The sequence below is a fragment of the Hylobates moloch genome, unplaced genomic scaffold, assembly GCF_009828535.3.
Source record: "Hylobates moloch isolate HMO894 unplaced genomic scaffold, HMol_V3 SCAFFOLD_17, whole genome shotgun sequence".
In the NCBI taxonomy this organism is placed as follows: Eukaryota; Metazoa; Chordata; class Mammalia; order Primates; family Hylobatidae; genus Hylobates; species Hylobates moloch.
In genome coordinates, this window is record NW_026652292.1 from 31,908,384 (window position 1) to 31,927,254 (window position 18,871).

Below are 18,871 nucleotides of genomic sequence, written 5' to 3' on the forward strand. Positions count from 1 at the left end.
AAGCTTCCATTCGGCTGTCCCCAGCCTCGACCCTCTTGTGTGCTGGACTTCCACTCACCCACCCTTTTCAAGTTTAGACGGCGTTTCAGCTGCAGTCCAAAAGTAGCAAAACAATGCCTAATATTAAGTAAGAAGTCAATCTGTGTGCTGTGTTTGTTGGTTACGTTGAAATCACAAACTCCAGAGGAGCAAAAGTGTTTTTCAATGTCCTTTACTTTCAGAAACAGAGAATATAATATTCTCCCTGAGGCCTTGAATTGATTTTTTCTCATAAAATCGTCTAATAAGCTAATTTTAAAAAAGAAATGCCATTAAGTATGTTGCATTGTGGTTTAAAATTACTAACAAGTTCTGGAAAGAAAAATAATATTTGATTTTTAATCTTAAATGTTTTTGAAAATTAGACTCAAATGGGCACGAAGAATAAATATTTTGTCTCTTTATAGAGGACATGTGGAAAGGATTTGAAGTTTTGGGATGGGAGAAGTATTTTGCAGAGCTATCCATGTCCAAATGATTTTTTAAAAATAATAAAGGTATGTAAGCAGTGAAAAAAATACAGAAATACATAGAATGTACCACAGGAATGCAGAGGGTATCTTAACATTGCTACCAAGGTTTTCTTCCCAAAGCAAATATTTTTGTTTTTGTTTTTTTGAGATGGAGTCTTACTCTGTCACCCTGTCTGGAGTGCAGTGGCATGATCTCGGCTCACTGCAACCTCTACCTCCTGGGTTCAAATGATTCTCCTGCTTCAGCCTCCCAAGTAGTGGGGATTACAGGCGTGCGCCACCATGCCCAGCTAATTTTTTTGTATTTTTAGTAGCGACGGGATTTCACCATGGTGCCAGGCTGGTCTTGAACTCCTGACCTCAGGTGATCCACCCACCTCGGCCTCCAAAGCAGATTTGATATTTAAAAATCCTTCAGGCCACCGCGCCTGCCCTGAAGGATTTTTAAATATCAAATCTGCTTTGGAGGCCGAGGCGGGTGGATCAGGAGGTCAGGAGATCGAGACCATCTTGGCTAACATGGTGAAACCCCATCTCTACTAAAAATACAAAAAATTAGCCGGGCGTGGTGGCGGGTGCCTGTAGTCCCAGCTACTCAGGAGGCTGAGGCAGGCGAATGGCTAGAACCTGGGAGGCGGAGCTTGCAGTGAGCCGAGATTGCGCCACTGCACTCCAGAGTGGGAGAGAGCGAGACTCCGTCTCAAAAAAAAAAAAAAATCCTTCAATGGTAATCACGTGCCTACAGCAGGAGTTACAAACACAAATGTCTAGGGGTGTCCAGCAGGTACAAATATGTGGTGAAATGGACAGATATAATACATTAGGGAAAGAAGAGAGTTTGTAAACTGTGGTGGACTGAAGAATACATGCCCAGACTAAGGGGTCAGCAACTACTCACTTCTAGCCAATTGCAGTGAGACCCAATGTGGCAAGATGGTCAAATCATTTGTTTACGTTTTAGGTTTTTTGTTTGTTTGTTTTTTGTTTTCCACAGAGAAGTTGGATGTCTAGAATTTTCTGTCAGGTCTTTCTCCCAGTCTTTGTAATGTTTTAATTTTTGTAATTCAAATTACAAATAATGATAATAATCTAAATACATACCAAAAAAAGCACTATGAAGCCAACTAAACACATCTGATGGCTTCTGGTTTGTTACCTTTGGCCTATAAAAATAGAGTCAAAACTATTTAGCAAGACATCCAAGACTGCATAATCTGGAGCCAATATACTTTTCCTCTTAAACTTCTAGGTTTCTGGGCATGGTGGCTCATGGCTGTAACCCCAGTACTTTGGGAAGTCTAAGGCAGGAGAATGGCTTGCATTCAGAAGTTCAAGACATGGTGAAACCCCATCTCCACAAAAAATACAAAAATTAGCTGGGCATGATGGTGCATGCCTGTAGTCCCAACTATTCAGGAAGTTGAGGCAGGAGGATCACTTGAGCCCAGGAGGTAGAGGTTGCAGTGAGCTGTGATTGCACCATTGCACTCCAGCCTGGTGACAGAGTGAGACCCTGTCAAAACAAAAACAAACAAAAAACTAACAAACAATAATAAGCTTCTAGGTCATCCCACACCAAACACACTGTAGTTTTTGGAATACACCTTTCATCCTCATGCCAAATGTCTTCACTTTCTGTCTGCAACGCTCTTCTTTCCCTCATCAACTTGGTGAAATTTCATTCCTCTTTCAGTTCCCAGCTTTCATGTCAACCACTATTTAAAAATTTCCCTTGTATGCTAACATTAAAGCTAACTTCTCTCTTCTTTTTTTCTCTTGGAACATTTTGTTACCACTACTCATAGAGAACTTGTATCTGGTTCAAATTCCCACGAATTATGGGCTTTTTTCTTCCCTGGTTTTAAATTCTTTTTTTTTAAAATTTCAATCCAACAGATTTTTGTTTTCTTTCATTAAAGCTTAGTTATATAAACTGTAAAGGCCTGTAACAGTTTATCCAGAATCCAAAGTGATTGGCATGAAGTTTGGCTGTGTTACTGTCTGTCTGCTATGTGGCTAGAACCTGTTTATTTTCCCCAAGTGTTGGTATTCTACAATATCCTGATAGCATCTGTATTTATTTTCTATTTCTTTGTCACAAATTATCTCAAATTTAGTGGCTTAAAACAACACAAATTTATGATTTTTCAGGTAAGAAATTCCACATTCATCTCAATGAACCAAAATTGAGGTGTCAGCAGGCTGAATTCTTTTCTGGAGGCACCAGTAGAGCCTGTTCCATCTTCTAGAGGCTGCCTACATGGTCCCCTTTTGTATTAGTCTGTTCTCATGCTGCTAATAAAGACATTCCCAAGACTTGGTAATTTATGAAGGAAAGAGGTTTAATGGACTCAGTTTCACATGGCTGGAGGAGCCTCACAATCATGGCAGAAGGCAAAGAAGAAGCAAAGGCACATCTCACATGGTGGCAGGCAAGAGAGCTTGTGCAGGGGAACTCCCGTTTATAAAATCATCAAATCTCGTGAGATTTATTCACTACCATGAGAATAGTATGGAGGAAAACCTCCTCTATGATTCAATTATCTTCACCTGGCCCCATCCTTGACATGTGGGGATTATTACAATTCAAGGTGAGGTGTGGGTGGGGACACAGCTAAACCATATCACCTTCCTTAGTCTTCAAAGCCAGCAATGGCAAATTGAGTCTCTGTCATATTGTGAAAGTGTGACTTCCTTTTTATACCTCCCTCTTCCGGGGTCTCACTCTGTCACCCAGGCTAGAGTAGAGTGTTGCAAGCTTGGTTCACTGCAGTCTCAACTTCCAAGGCTCAAGTAGCCCTCCCATTTCAGCCTTCTGAGTAGTTGGGATCACAGGCACTTGCCACCACAACCAGCTAATTATTTTTTTAAATTTTTAGTAGACATGAGGTCTCACTATGCTCCCCAGGCTGGTCTTGAACTCCTGGGCTCAAGTAATCCTCCCACCTTGGCCTCCCAATGTGTTGGGATTACAGACATGAGCCACCATGCCTGGCCACAGCTTCTATATTTTAAGGTCAATGGATTAGCAAACTTAATTCCATCTGCAACCTTAGTGCCTCATTTCCATGTAATGTAACATGTTCATAGACTCTGAGGATTTGGCCAAGCATATCTTTGAGAGGCCATTATTCTACCTATCACCTCGTCCATCTGATAGCAGTTTACTCTGCCATCAAAGAAAGTACATGAAGAAGAAGAGGAGGAAGAGGAGGAAGTTCTCAGCATCCAATCTTTATAAATTCAAATCCATAAGGTAAAGAATAATGGCTTGTTTTTCTAACTGACCTTTGTTGGGCCTTACAAATTAGACTGTATAGAGAACATAGGCTACACTTGTATTTGTGCAACCAAATACACCTTGCCTCAAAAGAGCAACGGATATAAACATATCTAATTGAAAAAAATTTTATCCATTTCACACTTTTAAGAGTGACCAAATAAGTTTATTCTGTGAACCTACAGATATAAAAAATCAGTCAAAACCCCAAAATTTTTAATTGAATAACTGCTTTTAGTATTAACCTACAAATGAAATGTGATGCATAATCTATTCTATTAAGTTTTAAGGAAATATCGCTATCTTCAGTGATGATTAGATTTTTCACATTGTGTATCCGTATGCCAATGATATCCCTTGCCAGTGTCTCCAGGATACAATAGATCTATGTTATAATAATTCAAACTAACTTCTCCTTCTCGTTTTCATATTTTATTTGCTTGGTACCATGTAACCTAATCAGAGTTCCTCTCCAATAGCAGGTTATGTCAGGTTGAGCTTTAAAATCAGAACTATCTGCATATTCAGAAACTCAACAATACATAAGAGGTAAAACTTATTGCTACATCTATTATCATTTGAGAGGACAAAAACAAATAAAATAACTTGAAATATTGCTTGGAAAGAAAACTTATGATCTGAGAATGGCTACCACTTTCCCTTATTCAAGTTCCTCATGGTGGTAATGAATATAATTGCATTCTTAGACTGGACTGCTTCCATAGTCATAATACTCTACCTTTAGATAAAATAATATTTTAGAACAAGTAATGTTAGGGATAATTGCTGAAGCATAGGACAATTGGTTAACTGCTACTCAGGATACAATGTGAACTAAATAGTGTTTCTTAATTGTATTACTCTCTATGGCAAAAACTACAATCACTTTTGCACCAACCTAATAGTAGATTATCTATTTTTACATGCAAATATTCCATACTTACTGTATTAAAACAACAAATATTTAGCATTTCACGGAATGTGTGTCAGAAATGTGTTAATGGTTTAGCTGGGTTGTTCTGACTCAGAGTATCTCATGAAGTTATAATCAAAATGTCATCAATGACTGCAGTCATCTGAAGACCTGACTGGAGCTGAAATACCCATTTCTAAGCTCACCCATACAGCTGTTAGAAGGTCTCAGTTCCTATCTACATGAGCCTCTTCATAGGACTGTCCATGTCATGGCACCCGGCTTCCCCCAGAGCAAATGGTTAAGAGAGGCAAAATCTATGATACTTCTTCTAAAAACCTAACATTGGAAGTAACACATCATCAGGTCTGCAATGTTCTATTGGTCACACACACCAACCCTGATAAAATGTCGAAGGGAGTTACACAAGGGCACAAATACTAGGAGGAATGGATAGTTGCAGCCGTCTTCAAGGCTGGCTACCACAATCTGTTCTATAGCCCCCAATTAATCAAGTTTCTCCCACATACAGAATACACTCCCTCCCTCCAAAAGTCCCCAAATCTCATCCAATAACAGTATGATTTCAGAGTCCAGAATATCATCATTTAAATATGATTTAGTTGTGAAAGAGGTTTATTGTGTGTAGCTCTTTAACTGTAGATTCTTGATTACTGTTCATTTTAATCCAAAGATTTACAAACAAAAGAAGCAAGTTATTTTCCCCCAAACATGAAATACACAACAGGGGCAGGCACAGGACAACTGATACTGACATTTATAAAGAAGGAAATAAGAAGCACAGGAGTCTCCAGATTATAGCAATTATGAAATCAGCCAGGCACAAGTTGGCAGATTCTTGATTAGGATTTATACCTGGGAATAATCCTCTATGGCTTTTAGCCCCAAGCTATTAATCTCTCAAGTCTACCCTCTGAGTCATCCTTCATTTCCTCATAATAAGTAGCATGTGTTCACATGTGAGTAGCTTTTTCACTCTCCTTATTGCTTGTACAAATGTGGAAATCCAAAGCCTATTTTTCATTTTGTAGTGTCTCTATCCCTTATAGTCCAAGCTTGTGGTGTTTCTGTGAATATGATAATCTTAAATACTTTGTGAGATTTCTGTGAAACTCACTGGGATTCACTCCATTAAATAAAAGCCACAGCCACAAACATCTTTGACAAAAGTCCTTCTCTACCTTTGTCTTCTGCTGAGACAACTATAAGACAAAACTCTTAAGCGTTTTAAATTTATTGCTTGAGAGTATCTGTGAGACACACCCTTAGGAAAGGCTTTATAAGCATTAAACAATTACTCCACGCACCAGCTTTGATCTTGCTGAAGTCACATCAAAAGACTGTGTAGTGCGACCCTGTTCTTTACCGGAAACCACCGTGTCTTTTATAATCTAGTCTCAAAATTATCACACTATACCTTCTGCCGTATTTTATTGTTCACACAGACCTAATATGATAAAAAGGAGAAATCTGTAAGAGATCATGAATATTAGGAAGTGGGGATCATTGGGAACCATCTTTGAAGGTGGCTATTTCAAGAATTATTTATTAAAAATAAAAAGAACCACACACAGCAATTTATATATTGTGGATGAATGTATAGAGCTCATGTATGTATCCATCTGATCTCTAAACTGAAGATTATTAAAATAATAAATTTTCTGTCTGAGTGGAGTTCCTTTATCCTTTTCCAACTTCTGTGGGTCCTCAGACAACTATCTTTCAATCATCAGTAGTCAATAGCATATAGGTTTTTTCTTTATATTACATGTCTTCAGAGGGCAGGGTAATTGAATCATTACTAAAAAAAAAATTGGGGCAAAAGTCATATGCAGTTTAGCCAAGTCATGATACTAAAACATTAACTTTGACTCCAGTGACTGCTATTGACCACACATTAAAGGTAAAGTTTGGGTCAGCTATCTTTGAGCTAATGGAGATGCAAAGGAGTGTCAAACTGAAGTCATTATCTTTCATCTACATTTTGCTTTCTTCTTGCAGAAGGAATCAAAATGCATTTCGTGGGCCCTGCAAACATTCAGTTGATGTCCAGGCCATAAGACTGCAGTTCTGTTAGCTTACATTGGCTTTCTCAATCGAAAACAGGGTTGCAAAATGATAGTAAATAGGCCGGGCGCGGTGTCTCACACCTGTAATCCCAGCACTTTGGGAGGCCGAGGTGGGCGGATCACGAGGTCAGGAGATCCAGACCACGGTGAAACCCCGTCTCTACTAAAAAAAATACAAAAAATTAGCCGGGCGTAGTGGTGGGCGCCTGTAGTCCCAGCTACTTGGGAGGCTGAGGCAGGAGAATGGCGTGAACCTGGGAGGCGGAGCTTGCAGTGAGCCGAGATTGCGCCACTGCGCTCCAGCCTGGGCGAAAGAGTGAGACTCCGTCTCAAAAAATAAAAAAAAAAAAAGATAGTAAACAATGTTCTCACTGAAGATCCATTTTAACGGTCTTTCCTGATCCCATTGGAATGTAATCATTTGGATGCCAGCCTAACCAAAACAAAGTAGCAGATATGCCCTGCAATAAGCCTTCAGCTGAGCAGCTGGAGACGTGATAAACACCTGGCTTCAGAAGTTAATAAAAAGCTTGTATCAGCAGCTTTACTGATCTTTGTTAACAAGGGTATGTGTGGCTTTGCATCATCATGTCAGTGTTCTAAACAAACAAGGATATGGGCAAATCCAGAAGTCACATGCAAAATGCAGACTCCTTGTGCATCTACCCCCAAGATTTATGATTTTTTTAAAGCTAGAAACTCGTATTATTTGAGGAAGCGAAACTTTTTAAAGCAATTATCAAGTGCCTTATTTGCTTTGGACTCCGGAGTCAGAAAGAGAAACAATTAAAATCAAATAAAAGTATCAGGTAAGGACTCTCAAATTGTTGCAACAAGCAATTATTGGGTCTCAGTAACATCAGCTCTGACTTGCTGACTCCCCAGGGCAGCTCTGAGGCCAGTGTTGTAGAGGCTTCTCCATTGTGAGCCTGTGCATGTTTCTGTCCACAAATCTTTTTGCTCTAACTTTATAAAGTTAGGAATAAGTGGTACTGAGTTGGTTGTGATTTTTTTCTTGTAACTTCTTGGAACTCTGTTCATTCTTGTTTTGATATTTTCTCAGCATATCACAGAATAATAAGAGGATTCTCCCTTACTTTTCATGTCCTTCCCTTTCCCTATACCCTCCCACTTTTTTTGCTATAAAGTTTCCCCATAACTTTTCTCTTTCCACATCCCCTGTCAACATGAAATTCTAACTTCCCATTGCTTCATTCATAATCTTTATACCTGTACCTCCTCTATGTGTTCTTTAAAAAACCAAAAATACAAGCATCTTTCCAAAAATTAGAGAACTTTAGGGTCTTTTAGAGGGCATTTGGTGACGTCCGTACTTTTAAGTGGGACTACACACATAATTATTGCAATTAGATGAAGAGCTATTCTGTTTTAAACAATCTACAGAGGAGACAATTCTAGTTTATACTTATTGATGCTAGCTGCTTATCAAATCCATTTTCTCCTCCCCGGAAACAGGGCATATTTCCTAATTTCCTTTGCAGTTAAAGTGTTCTTGTGACTGAGCTTTAGCCAGGGACCATGAATAGAAAAAAGTTCCACTCATAGTCCTGGACCATATAAACTTTTTCATAAAGAGAGCTCCATTCTCCTCCTCTTCCCTCTGGCTGGGATAGAGAAGAGTCTCAGGATGACCCTGGAAAATATCTGTTGAAAACAACAAAGCTTCCATCACTCTGTACTTCTGAATGATTGTGTTGTAAAGTGTCAATCAGCCTTTCTTCACCCATCTAGTAAGCATAACTAACAAATATGTCTATATTACTTTCAGGCCAGAATACATTTCTGCCTTATTTGTAATAAAAGCTAGCATTATTCTAATGAGTACAATAGCAGCTTAATATTAAAACTGTCATTCTGTGAGGCATTTGTATCATTTCATTCCACTGATCTAAGCTTATGAAACCAATGTTCTCTCTTTGACATGTCTTAGAAATCTTTGCTGATAGTATAAAAGGCTTTTTGACTTTCTTTCCTTTCTTTTTATCTTAAATTCACTTTTATTTTACATGTAAGATTTAAGGTCTGTACAGAATCCATGATTTTCCTATCAAATTCTCCATTCATTTTTTATTTCACTACCACCACCACTGTAATTTTCTTTCTAGACTTTTTCAGCAGCAATTTAAAATTTTTATACATAATTAAATCGTCTGTTTTCTCTTTCATATGTAAGAATTGGCTAAGAAAAAGTATAAGGAGCAATTTTTTAAAATGTGGAATCCCAAGTGTATGTACTATATAACTTTATATTGAAAAATTAGCCCACTTTTTGACTTGGCCAAAACATGACAACTAGCATTTCACTTTATACAATATCTTGTTTTTAGAATTACAATATTAGGTCTTCTTTTCCAAACACAAAATACCTCTAGGCTGCTTTCTTTTACTCTTTGGTGACAGATGCATTAAGAACATGTTATTACTTTAGTTTTTTCTTATAAAAGTAAAAGATGCTTGATATTTTATTAGGCCATTCTTCCATTGCTATAAAGAAATATCTGAGACTGGGTAATTTATAAAGAAAAGAGTTTTAATTGGCTCATGGTTGTGCAGGCTGTATACAAAGCATGGCAGCAGTATCTGCTGCAGAAGCTTTGGGGAGCTTTTTACCCATGCAGAAGGCCAAGCGAGAGCTTGCACATCACATAGCAAAAGGAGGAGCAAGAGTCAGGGGGAAGATACCACACACATTTAAACAACCAGATCGTGCAATAACTCACTCACTGCTGTGAGGATAGCACCAAACCATGAGGGATTTGCCCACCTGACCCGCCACCTCCCACAAAGGGCCACCTCCAACATTGGGGGATGACATTTCAACATGAGATCTGGGGAGATAAATATCCAAACCATATCAGATATTAGAAGTCAAACAATACAGAATTCAATAAAATAGAAGTAAAATTTGACTTTCTCTCCTGAGACTGAGTTCATGTAAAGTCCAATGCCCACTGCTCAAAAAACATGAGCTACTAGATTACATGTAACAGATATTGAAATAAGGTGTGGTAAACAGAAACAGTGCCCTATTGAAAATAAAGTGTCCACATTCTTCCAGGACCACATCAAAGAAAATCTTATTCTTAACATGAGACTGGATATTTGTCCTCACATGGGAGAGAGACCAAATAGATTAGAATGCTATTGCCCAAGAGAGATATAAGAGGAGAACTGGGGAAGGCAATAGGGTCTTTGTTTAGGGTTAGCAGCATTTGCAAACAGAGAATTGCTTGTGATGTCTATATGCATGAAGGGGACCTCAAACCTTGCTCCATGGTTGGAGATTGCTAAAAGAGCATGGTTTCATGTTTGGGAAGCAAAGCTAAAAGGACTGCCTCCTGAAAGGAAAGGAAGATAGATCCCATTTGAGTTTGCAGGCCCAGTGTTGGGAAAAGAAGGTACAAAAATATGATGGCTGCATCATAAAATGGTTCTCTCCAACATGAGGCAAAGAGATGTGTGTATTAGAGGAATTCAGGTGGGATGCACTCAGTTTGGATCAGTTTAAATATGTAACCTAGTCTTAAAGAGTTGGATGGTACCTTGAAATCTCTTTGAGATTGTATTACATCACTAGGACCTGTTGGGCCTCACTTACCTGAGACCTAGACAAAGGCCTAGGTCAGTTGTGATGACCAACAGAAATGTGATGACAAATTCATGACCACCAATATAGAAGTTCACATAAAGGACATATTGAAGTACAGAAGCAAACATTTAACTTGCAATGGAAAGCCCTCTTCCAGCACCAAAATGAGACTATTAGCCACAGAGGAGGGATGGGATGAGCAATAGGAGACTAAGTCCATGATATTTTTTTCCTACCCTTCAACACCCTTCACACAGAAACTGGCAATGGACCCACATCTGTAGTCTTGAGGGGACGGGGCAATGGTGTGCTGGTAAATGTTTAACAACTGGTTCTCTAGAAGGAAAATGTGACTTGTAATGTTTGATGATTGCCATAGTGTAAATACTCCCATCATGGCCAATGTCAAGCTCCAACAGCACATCACTGAACTTTGAGTTGGAAAGAGATGTGCACACTAGGCTTTTGTGAGCTGTCTCAAGCTGGCTTCATCACATTAGCAGGAAAGGTAAGAACTGTGGGTATGAGATTATAATTCTGTAATGAAAAAGGATAAGAACTAGTAAAAATGAGATCATTTTATTAATTGAAAAGTGATAACATCAGATTGAGGAGTTTTCAAAGTTTCTGATAGATGTCCAGTAGGAAAAAGGATTGGATACAACACAATTGGTAGCAGTTATTAAAAAATCAAAGTTGTTTGATGTTTCTAACTTAACAATTGGGGATTTTTAATCAACCCAGTCATAGAATTCTTGGATACACAGCCAAGCAGTAAACTAAGAGAGGAAATTTACCACAGAGGGAGCTCAAAGGTAGCATAGTGGAGCTAGATGTAAAAGAATTAAAGTTTCAGTGTATAAGTCTTTAACCTCCTTGGTTTCCTTTATACCTAAGCATGCTATTATATGAAATTGTTTTCTTAATTTCCTTTTTAGGTGTTCATTGTTAGTATATAGAAATACAACTGATTTTTGTGTGTAGATTTTATATCCTATAACTACCAGATTCACTTATTCATTCTAATAGTTTTTTTTTTTTTTTTGGAGTATTTAGGGTTTTCTACATGTAAAATTATGTAATCTCCAAACAGAGCTCATTTTCCTTCTTCCTTCTTGGGTAGTTGCCAGGGGCTAGGGGGAGGAAGAAAGAGAGGGTTGTTTAATGGGATAAAGTTTTAGATGAATAAATTCTAGAGATACACTTTACAGCATAGTGCCTATAGTTAACAATATTATATTATGAACTTAAAAATTTGTTAAGAAAGACCAATGACATAGAAGAAAGAACCCAGGAATAAATTCATTTATTTACAGTCAGTTGATCATTGACAAACTTACCAAGAACACACAATGGAGAAAGGACTATAAATGCTGAGAAAACTGGATATCCACATGCAGAAGAATGTAATTAGACCCTTAATTCATACCACATACAAAAATCAACTGAAAGTGGATTAAAGACTTAAACATTAGATCTGAAACTGTAAAACTACTAGAAGAAAACATAGAGGAAAAGCTTCTTGACATTGGTCTAGGCAATAATTTTTTGGATATGACCCCAAAAGCACAAGCAACAAAGCAAAAATAGACAAATGGGATTGAATCAAGTTAAAAAGCTTCTCCATAGCAAAGGAAACAATAAACAGAGTAAAGAGACAACCTATGGAGTAGAAGAAAGTACTTGCAAACCATATTTCTGATAAAGAGCTAATGTCCAAAGTACGTAAGGAACTCAAACCACTCAACTGCAAGGCAACAAACAACCTGATTAAAAATGTGCAAAGTACCTGAAAAGACATTTCTCAAAAGGAAATATATAATGGCCAGCACATACATGAATCACTCATATTCATTCAACATCACTAATTATCAGGGAATTGCAAATTAAAATCACAATGAGATATCTTTTCACACCTGTTAGAAAGCTATTATCAAAATGACAAAGGATAACAAGTGTTGGAGAGGATGTGGAGAAAAGGGAATGCTTGTACATTTGTGGGTAAATTAGCACAGCTATTATGGAGTACAGTATGGAGGTTCCTCCAAAAATTAAAAATAGAGCCACCATATTATCTAGAGATCCCACTTCTAGGAATACATCCAAAAGAAATGAAATTAGTATGTTGAAGGTGGGTAAATTAGCACAGCTATTATGGAGAACAGTATGGAGGTTCCTCCAAAAATTAAAAATAGAGCCACCATATTATCTAGAGATCCCACTTCTAGGAATACATCCAAAAGAAATTAAATTAGTATGTTGAAGAGATATTTGCACTCCCAAGTTCATTGCAGTATTATTCACAATAGCTATGATATGGAATGAACCCAAGTGTCCACTGATGGATGAATGAAAAAAGAAGATGTATAAATACACAATGGAATACAATTCAGCCGTATGAAAAGAAAATCCTACCATTTGTGACAACATGGATAAAATTGGAAGACATTATGCTAAGTGAAATAAGCCAGGCACAGAAAGACAAACACTGAAAGATCTCACTTACATGTGGAGTCTAAAAAAGCCAAACTCGTAGAAGCAGAAAGTAGAATGGTGGTTGCTAGGGGTAAGGCAGAGGAGGGAAAATGAGAACATGTTGGATAAAGGGGGTGTGAACTTTCAGTTAAACTGATAAATAAGTTCTAAAGAACTATTGTACAGCATGGTGACTATAGTTAATAATAATATATTATATACTTGAAAATTGCTAAGAGAGTGGATCTTGTGACCAAAACATATGTGAGGCAATAGATATGTTAAGTAGCTTGAATCAATCATTTCACAAGGTATATCTGTCTATATATATATATGTCAAAACATCACATTGTATACTGTAAATATATATAAAATTTTTATTTGTCAATTATACCTTAATATAACTGGGAGAAATTGTTAAGAGGATAAATCACATGTTAAGTGTTCTCACAGCAACAAAAAGCAGAGCAAAACAAAACGAAACAACAAATGAGAAGCACAAGAAAACTTTTGGAGGTGATGAACATGTGTATTACTTTGATTGCAGTGATGATTTCATGGGTGTATGCCTATGTCCAAACTAATCAAATTGTATCTATTAAACATTCAGCTTTTTGTATATCAGTTATACCTCAATAAACCTTTTTTTAAAAAATTGACTAATGGTTGGAATATATTCTTTATTGCTGTGGCTGGGGTTCTACTTCCCATAGGTAATATTGGTTTAGGGGTCCAGCCACAAACTCTTTGCATGTGATTATCAAGTCTAAAACCAGCCATTCGTAACTCTGTGAAAAGGGCAATAGAAAACCCCAATCCTCCCAGCCTGGAAAGGAGGCAAAAAATATGCTGTCAGCTTGGAATCTTTGGAAGAAAAAACCAAGCCATGAAAAATAATGTCTAAGCTTAGGCTCTTCACATTAAAACTAATACATAGCTGGTACACTCCCAGGGGCTAAGTGAGGCAGAGCAAAAACAACTGTGGAGAAAAATGTGCACAGCTCAGGGTACACAAACTTTCCACCAAATATAAGCCCTCTTGGGATAGATCTCACAGACATCACAAAACACTCAAGGAAATGAATCACTCTGGGGAATAAATAGCAGATGACAAATGGGGGCATTTGTACCCCCAAGAACTAAAAAAATTAAGCGTTCTAAAAGAGACTTTAAGAAAAATTTAAATGTTTGATAAGATGAAGGAAGGTGTAGAACAAATAGACAAGAAAAGAAAAATATGAGAACAGGAAACTCAAGTTTTGTAAAGGACCAAATGGAACTTCTGGAATAAAAGTATAGTCACTGAATTAAAAAAAAAAAACAACTCAATGAGTATGTTAAGTAGTAGATTAGGCACAGAATACTATGTAATTGGAAGACAGAGCTGAGAAAATTATCCAAAAGACATCCAAAAAGAAATAAATGGAAAATATAAAAGGATCAGAGACACGTGGTATGGAATGAGAAGACTGAAACAGCACATAGAAGTTCTAGAGAGCAAAAATAGAAAGAGGAGAAGACAAGCAATGAATAGCAGAATGAGCAGATAATTTCCAGGAGTACATGGTATTACGCCTAAAAGACTGGTCCTGTCCTGTTCATTTTTCACCTCTTTTTCTCATCTGTGGTGACTGCACTAATTCCCTGGTGATAAATACTGTCTTTATGACTGTGGCTCAAAATGTATATCTTTAATCCAGACTTTAGTTTTGAATTCCCAACTCATATATATACACTTGATTATATTCATTTATATATTTCACGGGCATCTAAAAATAAGCTGGTTGAAACCTGAATGTTTTATGTTTCTAAACCAATGTTTCCACGTCAGTAAACCATCATCTCCATTCACTCAAATGCTAAAGAGAGATATCTAGGAATTATTTTTGAAACCTTCCTCTTTCTTTTGGCCCTGATCTAATCCTTCACCAAATTCTGTTCACTGAATCTCCAAAAAGCTCTGACACCATCATCTTAGTCCTCTACCACTGCTTGTCCCTTAAATTTTGCAATAGTTTCTTAATTAATCCTCCCATTCTCACTCTTGTCATCCTCCAATTGATTCACCACATAGGAGCCAAAAAGGATGTTTTAAAAACACAGAGTAGATGCTGTCACTCTCCAGCTTACAATTCTCCATTGGTTTCTCTCTTTCTTTGAAAAATTCAAGCTCCTTTCCATGGTTAACGTAGACACAACAGTGTCCCCCAAAGATCCAGAACCTGTGAATATGTTAGGTCACATGGCAAAGGTGAATCAAGGTACCAGATGGAATTAAATTGTTAATTAGCTGACCTTAAAATGAGGAGAGAAGGCTGGATTATCAAGGCAGGCCCAATGTAATCACAAGGATCCTCAGAAGTGTAAGAGGGGAACAGTAGAGAGAGTGATGGATTGTCAGAAGGACTGAACCGACTTACCACTGCTGGCTGCGAGGATGGAAGGGGGTTATGAGCAAAAAAAGGCAGGCAGAAAAGGCATCCTCCTCTAGGCTTTTAGAAAGGAACACAGTCCTGCCAATATTCTGATTCTAGCCCAGAAAGACTTCTGACTTCCACAACTGTAGGATCATAACTTTAAGCTGTTTTAAGCCACAAAGTTTATGGTAATTTGTTACAACAATAGAAAGTGATACCTCAGCTTTCAGGATTCCCACATCATTTGACCATTGTTCCTCCCTTCAGTTCCCCTGCAGCACTCCCCTGCTCATTGTGCTCTGGCCACACTGCCTTTCCTCTGCCCCTCTATGCTGAGCTCTTGGCCAGGATTAGAGCTTTCTTATCTCCCTTTCCCTCTGCTTGAGGTACACTTCACCTGGTATCTTAGTTCAGGTTCTCCCAGAAGCAAACCTTCATATAAGTACTTGAATTCAAGTTATTATTTGGAAGGTTGTCCCGGAAACACAGGTAGAGGAATAGGAGACTGGGTCAAGGAAAAACAAATAGCCAATAAGGAAACACTAATGAGCTTATGAGTGTGTCACCACTATGGACAGCTGGAGTTTACTCCCGCTGGGGAATTCTGTAAAACAGCAAACACTAACTCTATTTGGAATATCACTGTATACACAGCACTTGTTTTAGGCACTTAATAGATATTTGTTGCATGAATAAACAGAGAATAAATTAATAAACCAGCTAGCACACGAATAGTGCTCACTATGTGCTACCTGGAACGTGATGAACTTTAATAAATTTTTGCTGCTTTGCTATATTTGCAGATTTGTTAATTCTGAGGTCGTCTTTTTTCTTCTATATGCTATATAGCCTCAAAGTAGCCACTCAGACTTTCTATTTAATCATCTAATGCCTTAATGCCAACTGGAATTTGTAATGCTCACTCCAAGAGAAGGAGTAGAAATGAAGGAGCCTCTATGATCACTTGGAAAATCTTTCAGTAAACACATAGAGTTTGGAAAATGGGGATATACTAAGCTGGAGAGAAGAGGTATGTGTTCAATGGAAAAATTCCCTGAGTGATTTTGATAGTGCCTTCTCATTATGACAATGACATGAAATGAGCCAAATCATTCTCACAATTTCATTATTCATTTCAAGCAATTATTGTTTTGATTTTATTTTTCAAATGATGATCTCTTCTGGGCATGAAGCACTTGCCATCACCTTTCCAGTTCAAACTTCTTTTTTGCAGCATTTAAGCTTTTGGTCTTATAAAAGCATTGACCTTTCTTACCACATAAAAGTAGCTTGTTAAAATCATGAACTAAAGTGTTAAAGTGTCATTCGGTTACAAGTCTCACAGATACTGTGTGGCATGTGGCTTTTGCTCACAAAATTGTTCAAGTAATGGTACTTGAGTATTTATTTTATACATGCCAGGAATCAAAGAATACCAAATAACAACTATACCCTTATTCAGTAGTAAGGGTAGATAAATAAAGATTCATTCCATATTTCAGTTCTGTATGAGATGTGTGTGTTTGGAGGGGGCAGAGAATAAGAATTAGCTGAATAAATCATTCAAGCTGTTCCTTACACAGGAAGCACTGCCATAATGGGTTACCATTAACTATAGGAGTATACTATATCGTTTAGGTATGTTGAGATGGACACAAAAGTGAGACCTGCTTTATTAAGTCATACCAAGATTTGTGTTTTTAGCTCAGCAGTGCGTTGTATAATACTGGTCTGACTTGTGATGTGTTCAACTGAAAACCAAAAAATTATGCTTCGTCCTCTAACATACAATCTTTGTGAAGAAAAAACCAAGCTACAAACAATATAAACCATTTATAAGGATGGCCTTGGAGATTCTCAAGACATGGGGTGAATATATCTGTCAGTTTGATGTTTGTCCACTACACTTCTTATGGTGAACTTTGAGCTAATTTTTAATGGTTAGAATTGGTGACATAAGAAATGGTAAACTCCTCCTCTTCTTGGAGTCTGTGGCAGACCAGGGATCATGAAAAGTTTGTGTAAATAAACGTGCCACTCACTATTAAAGGGAATTCTAGATTCCTCCCAGTTGATTTAAATATGAAAATATATCAGAAGCTGTAGAAAGAACTTTAGCTATGGAGGCCCCAACATACTTTAAATATTGATTGACTTTAATTAAAGAAAGAGAAGGTAGACCTCCATCTTTGATAAAGTAATAGACTGACCTAAATGAAAACGAAGGCCCTACAAGAAAAGTAAGAACCATTTTGGGTGCTAAGGTGATGAAAGAGGGCTACTGAAGCATGTGGTAGTGAGGCCAAGTGGTCTAAGAGGGCTCAAGGCTCAAGAGTGGGAATGTTTGTGAATGTTGAATGATAAACTGGAGAGTGGGAGAGGTAGGGCATATGTAACTAGTTACCAGTTCTCTTAGGAACTGATGTGGAAACCACACGGAGAAACCTTTTAGTGGAGTGATTCAAAATATATTGATGCCTTCTGCCCATCAAGGTTGTCCTTTCACTGGAGCTGCTGATCTCTTAACAGCATGGTAAGAGCAAGTAATACCACAGGAGGAAACAAGTTGCTCTGTCAGAGCAAAGGATAGGGAGAGAATTGGTAGGGGAAGGCAGAAGGCAATTAGATATCAGAAACCACAGAAACGTTTTGAGGAATGTGATTAACACAAAAGAGGGATGAAAGGAATAGAGGATTCCCAGTTCTAAACCAGATGAGAAAAAAAGAAATGCTTTTGTTGCAAACTTCTTTTTCCTTAGGGTACACCTAGAGGAATATATTCTTTCATTTAAAAAAATTCATTAATTTAACAAGTTTATTAGGAGCCTACCATGCACCAGGCACTATCCTAGGAACCACAGTTCTTCCAAAGAACTAGACAAAGTCTTTGCCCCATGGAATTTATATTTTAAACAAGCTAGTCAATGAACACACAAAAAAGTAATTGGATCATAATAAGAACTATGAACAAAATAAAACAGGATGAAAGTTGAGATTGATCAGGGTGGGTTGACGTCATATTAAAGAAGGGTTCAGGGCCGGGTGCAGTGGCTCACACCTGTAATCTCAACAATTTTGGAGGCTGAGGCAGGCAGATCACTTGAGGTCAGGAGTTCAAGAGCAGCCTGGCCAACATGCTGAAACTCCATCTCTATCAAAAATGCAAAAATTAGCCAGGCATGGTGGTGTGCTCCTGTAATCCCATCTACTTGGGAGACTGAGGTAGGAGAATCACTTGAACCCGGGAGGCGGAGGTTGCAGTGAGCCAAGATCACACCACTGCACTCCAGCCTAGGCACATAGCGAGACTTCATTAAAAAAAAAAAAAGAAAAAGAAAAGGGTTCAGGCTGGGCTCAGTGGTTCATGCCTGTAATCCCAGCACTTTGGGAGGCTGAGTGGGGCAGATCACCTCAGGTCAGGAGTTCGAGACCAGCCTGACCAAACACAGTGAAACCCCATCTCTACTAAAAATACAAAAATTAGCCTGGTGTGTAGTGCGTGCCTGTAATCCCAGCTACTCGGGAGGCTGAGACAGGAGAATTGCTTGAACCTGGGAGGCGGAGGTTGCAGTGA

General features: G+C 38.0%; 1 long non-coding RNA gene across 1 annotated transcript in view; it reads right to left on the reverse strand.

Annotated features, from left to right (window-relative positions):
* The window catches only part of LOC131381710 (uncharacterized), a 96,960-nt gene that overhangs the window by 65,905 nt on the left and 12,184 nt on the right, over positions 1-18,871 (reverse strand). The window lies entirely within an intron of this gene.